Below are 6,000 nucleotides of genomic sequence, written 5' to 3'. Positions count from 1 at the left end.
GGGTGGCCCGGTTCCACGGCCGGTTTGACCGGGCCTTGGACCGGCCTGAAGAACTCCTCCTCTCGCGCATGCCTCCCGCTCCTCCCTCGCGCGTCCATGGGATGTCTTCACGTCCGGCTCCATGTCCAGCTTCACGTCCAGCTTCTTGTCCAGCTGCTCCTCTCCTCCTCGTGCGATGCTTGGTTCCTCCTCATACCTGATCATACATAAGTAATACGACTTAGGTAGTATAAAGTTCTCGTCGATCAAAGTATCGTTTAGAAACAAGTTCACCTGTTGTTTAAGTAGCTTCGCACGAGCTCGTGTCATTGGTCCAATCCTAACTTCATTGGACTTGAGCTTCACAGCTTCATCTTCATCTTGCAATGACGGAGGTAGTAGTGAGGTAGGGATGTCCTCATCATCTCCCCCCCCTTCAAAAGGCGTCGACCCCGACGCTCCAAGGTCTTCTCCGTCATATGGTGTCAAATCAGCAACATTGAAAGAATTACTGACACCAAACTCATCAACTGGAAGATCTATTGAGTATGCATTATCATTGATCTTGGCAAGCACTTTGTAAGGACCAGCACCACGAGGCTTCAACTTAGACTTCCGTAGCTTCGGGAACCTATCCTTGCGAAAATGTACCCAGACCATATCACCAGGCTTGAACAACATCTCTTTGCGCTTCTTGTTCATCCTTGCAGCATTGCTCTTGCCTTTCGTTTCTATCAACTCTTTAGTCTTCACATGGATCTTACGCACAAAATCTGCCCTCTTGGATGCCTCCATATTAACTCGCTCATGTACGGGCAAAGGCAACAAGTCAAGTGGAGTAATGGGTTTGAAACCATACACCACCTCAAAAGGACACAGCTCCGTGGTAGAGTGTACCGCCCTGTTGTAAGCAAACTCCACATGCGGCAAACACTCTTCCCACTCCTTCAGGTTCTTCTTGATCATGGATCTCAACAGTTGTGATAAGGTTCGATTCACCACCTCAGTTTGACCATCAGTTTGGGGATGACAAGTAGTACTGAACAGTAGCTTTGTCCCCAGCTTCCCCCAAAGTGTCTTCCAGAAGTAGCTCATGAACTTCACATCACGATCAGAAACAATAGTCTTCGGGACTCCATGTAGTCGAACAATCTCCCTGAAAAACAGGTTAGCAATATGCGACGCATCGTCGCTTTTGTGGCAGGCAATAAAGTGTGACATTTTAGAAAATCTGTCCACTACCACAAATATAGAATCATGGCCTCTCTTAGTACGCGGCAAACCCAACACAAAATCCATACTAATATCTTCCCAAGGTGTAGTAGGTGCCGGTAAAGGAGTATACAAACCGTGAGGCTTCAGCTTGGACTTGGACTTGTTGCAAGTAATGCACCTCTTGACATACCTGTCCACGTCCCGCCTCATCTTTGGCCAATAAAAGTGATCAGCGAGCATGAGTAGCGTCTTCTCACGCCCAAAGTGACCCATCAAACCTCCAAAGATGAGATTCCTGCAATAAGAGCAAACGCACAGACGATTCTGGAACACATAGTTTGTTAGCTCTAAACAAGAACCCATCGTGTATGTGATATTTTTCCCATGCTTTACCAATAACACATAAGCGGTATGGTTCAGCAAAATCATGATCAGTCGCATATAAATCACATAACACCTCTAATCCAGGAATTTTAACATCAAGATGGGTTAATAGCATAGTCTTCCTAGATAGAGCATCAGCAACAATATTATCTTTTCCCTTCTTATGCTTAATAATGTACGGAAAAGACTCAATGAACTCAACCCACTTAGCAAGACGCCTATGCAAAGTAGATTGGGCTTTCAGATATTTCAAAGCTTCATGATCAGAATGTATGATAAATTCTTTTGGCCACAAATAATGTTGCCAAACTTCAAGAACTCTAATTAAAGCATACAATTCTTTATCATATATTGGATAGTTCAACTTAGCACCAGAAAGTTTCTCAGAAAAATATGCAATTGGGCGACCCTCTTGCATCAACACACCACCAATTCCAATACCACTAGCATCACATTCAATCTCAAATTGCTTATTGAAATCAGGAAGTGCAAGCAACGGTGCAGAAGTTAACAATCGTTTCAGTTCATCAAAAGCATGATCTTGGGCAACGCCCCAATCAAAGACAACACCCTTTTTAGTCAATTCATTCAAAGGTGCAGCAATAGTAGAAAAATTGGGCACAAAACGGCGATAAAACCCAGCTAGACCATGAAAACTTCTAACTTGACTCACATTCATGGGAGTAGGCCAATTTTGAATAGCTTCAATTTTAGACACATCTACTTCTACTCCATGCTTAGAGACAAGCCAATCCACCTAAGTTGCTTAGACACATCTACTTCTCGTTATGATACGGTGGATCCAAGCCAATCCACCTAAGTTGATGCCCGATCTTTCACAGCGAGAACCTGGGGTAGATAATCCTCCAACCAACCTCCTTCGACCAAGAGCCAAACTCCTCCGATCTTAGAGCTAATCTTCTCCGATGCAAACCGATCAAAGAGATCGATCAACAACACCTCGCCGTGAGCAACCCAGAAAGCTGATACCACATGATACGGTGGATCCAAGCCAATCCACCTAAGTTGATGCCCGATCTTTCACAGCGAGAACCTGGGGTAGATAATCCTCCCAACAACGCGATGAACGCAGCCTGGAGAAGAGGGAACGAATCCAGCAAGCAACGGATCGATGAACGATACGCCTCAAACCAAGAGCTAGACAATCCTTGATGACACAAGAACCTTCGCAGCGGATAATAGTATAGATAAACGGCAGCGCCGTACCCCCGGAGGGATGATACACGTGAACACACGCAACTAGGTATGACCTAAACTTTAGACTAAACTTGTTCTCCCCCTAACCCTAGCCGCCCCACCTCCTTATATGAGAGAGAGGTGGCCGGCCAGCCCCTATTGGGCTGGGCGCCCCACTATGGGCCTCCCTAACTTGGTTGGACAGGCCCAAACCAAGACTGACTCGATTTATTAAAAATCCCTAATTTGTCCATATATGACAATTACATAAACTAATATAATTAAGCTGGTGGAGTCCTGAATCGGGGCTCCACATAGGCCTCCGTGCCCATATCATTTGCTCTGCAAAACTATTGAATACTACTCTCCAATTCGCATCGATCTGGAGTTTTATGCTACTGAAAGTTTGTGTGTGATCTTGATGAGGTCTAAGACCCCGTGTGTGGCCCGATCTCGCGGATTGACTTCGAAACCAAGGGGGAAGATGGGAAAACGCGAGGAACACGAAGAACACGGCGATGAACACGAGGAACTCCGAGACTCACGCACACACACACCCCGATACACCCGATGTTTACCTCCGTGGCTCGATGGACCACGCCAATAGAATCTCCGAGGAAGAGACACGCGGTAGAATTCCCCGGGGAGAGATTGGGATTGGAGAAGAAGAGCTTGGTGAGGGAGAGAGAGTATCTTGTACTAGAATCTCACTCAACAAGTTCCAAATCAACAACCAAGGTGCCTTGATTACAGAGGGATGATACCCAAGGGAGACTAAGCTCAAATTTAGGTTTGAGTTCAAAACAAGTCTAAAGAGCTAAAGGGGCGTCCTGGGGGTATTTATAGTCTTACAAGGCGTCATGGGCCGAAAAGGTAAGTTCGGGCCGAAAATATAACTTAAGTCGTGCAGGCCGGTCAGGAGGCCGGTCAGACCGGGCCTGTGACCGGGCGGGCCGGTCAGGGGGCCGGTCGGCCGGGCTCGTGACCGGGCGGTCCGGTTTCAGACCGGGCCTGGGACCGGCGGCGACCGGACGAGGCTCCAAGTCCCCTGGATGGCGCCCGGATGTCACGAGCGCAAATCCCGGTTGCTGACCGGGCGGTCCGGTCAGGAGGCCGGTCAGACCGGGCTGTGGACCGGTGGTCCGGTCGAGGAGCCGGTCGACCGGGTTCTGGGCCGGCCGTCCGTCTTCTCTTCCTTGCGCTCTTCGGGCGACTTCCTGTCCAGCTCCATGTCCATCTTCATGTCCATCTTCTTGTCCAGCTGCTCCTCTCCTCCCTTTGACCATGGCGTATCCTCCTCTTGGTGACCTTGATGCTCCTTGTACCTAATGACACATAACACGTCGGCATGAGGTAGCAATCCATCCAAAGGTGTACCAAGATCAAGGGTGGTGAGGAGCGAGTTCACCTCATCATGTAGTGCTTTGACTCGGGCTCGTGTCATCGGTCCACTTGGGGGACTTGTTGGTCTTGGTGTAGCGACGTCGGTGACCGGGGCTACATCATCTCCCCTTGGGAAAGAGTCGTCCTCGACTCTTGCACCTCCTCATCTCCATGATAGGGTGACAAGTCCGAGACGTTGAACGTGTTGCTCACCAAGTACTTGGATGTTGGTATGTCGATGACGTAGCGTTGTCATTGATGCGCTTGAGGACCTTGAAGGGGCCATCTCCTCTTGGCTTGAGCTTGGAGTTGCGCTCATGAGGGAACCTTTCCTTTCGGAGGTGGATCCAAACGAGGTCTCCTTCTTCGAATATCCTTGCCTTCTTCTTGGCGTTGAGGCGGTTGGCTTGACGAAGAACATGTTCTTGTATGGTTGCCCTTGTCTCTTCATGTAGTTTCTTGACGGCGGCGCGCTTGTCGAAGTCCATGTTGATGCGCTCGTGGAGAGGAAGCGGAAGTATGTCGAGTGCCGTGTAAGGTTCGAAGCCATAGACGACCATGAAGGGGCTCCTTGATGTAGTCTTGTGCTTGGCGCGGTTGTAGGCGAACTCGGCGTGGGGAAGGCACTCCTCCCATGACCTCAAGTTTTTCTTCACGAGGACCCGTAGGAGGGTGGAGAGGCTTCGATTGACCACTTCCGTTTGGCCGTCCGTTTGCGGGTGCGATGATGATGAGAACAAGAGCTTGACTCCAAACTTCGCCATGATCGACTTCCAAAGATAACTCATGAACTTGACGTCTCGATCCGACACAATGCTTTGTGGTACTCCATGTAGGCGAACTATTTCCCTGAAAAACAATGAAGCAATGTGTGAAGCATCGTCGCTCTTATGGCAAGGTATGAAATGAGCCATCTTAGAGAATCTATCCACTACAACAAATATGGAATCATGACCATGCTTAGTGCGAGGCAAGCCTAGAACGAAATCCATGCTAATATCGGTCCATGGTGCATAAGGAATAGGCAATGGCATGTAAAGACCATAAGGGTTGGAGGTAGACTTAGCTTGTAAGCATGTTGTGCACCGACGGCAAAGGCGCTCCACATCTCGCTTCATCTTTGGCCAATAGTAGTGGGTTGAGAGCATGGCATATGTCTTGTCACGGCCAAAGTGGCCCATAAGACCTCCTCCATGAGACTCTTGCAAAAGCAATTTTCGAAGCGAAGACGCGGGAATGCAAATCTTGTTGGTTTTGAACAAATAGCCATCATGCAAATAGAAATCATCCACTCCTCGCTCAACGGAGCACTTCTCAAAAATGGGAGCAAAGAAAGAATCGGAAGGATAGAGTTCTTTGATCTCTTCAAGTCCCAAAACATGAAAATCCAAACGAGTTAGCAAAAGGGTGTTTCTGCGGGAAAGAGCATCCGCTACAACATTGTCCTTGCCCTTCTTGTATTTGATCACATATGGGAAGGACTCAATGAACTCGACCCATTTTGCATGTCGTTTGTTCAAGTTGTGTTGGCTTTTCAAATATTTCAAGGACTCGTGGTCGGAATGAATGATAAACTCTTTTGGCCAAAGATAGTGTTGCCAAACTTCAAGAACACGAACCAAAGCGTAGAGCTCCTTGTCATATATAGGATAGTTGAGGCGTGCGCCATCTAACTTCTCACTATAGTATGCCACGGGTTTGCCCTCTTGCATAAGAACACCACCAATACCAAGCCCACTTGCATCACACTCAATCTCAAAAGTTTTTGCAAAATTTGGAAGAACAAGAAGTGGAGCTTCGGTAAGGCGTTTCTTCAACTCATCAAAAGCATTTTGTTGGGCC

This window comes from Lolium perenne, chromosome 4, assembly GCF_019359855.2.
Source record: "Lolium perenne isolate Kyuss_39 chromosome 4, Kyuss_2.0, whole genome shotgun sequence".
In the NCBI taxonomy this organism is placed as follows: Eukaryota; Viridiplantae; Streptophyta; class Magnoliopsida; order Poales; family Poaceae; genus Lolium; species Lolium perenne.
The sequence above is the reverse complement of the archived record's forward strand: the minus strand, read 5'-3'. Positions refer to the sequence as shown.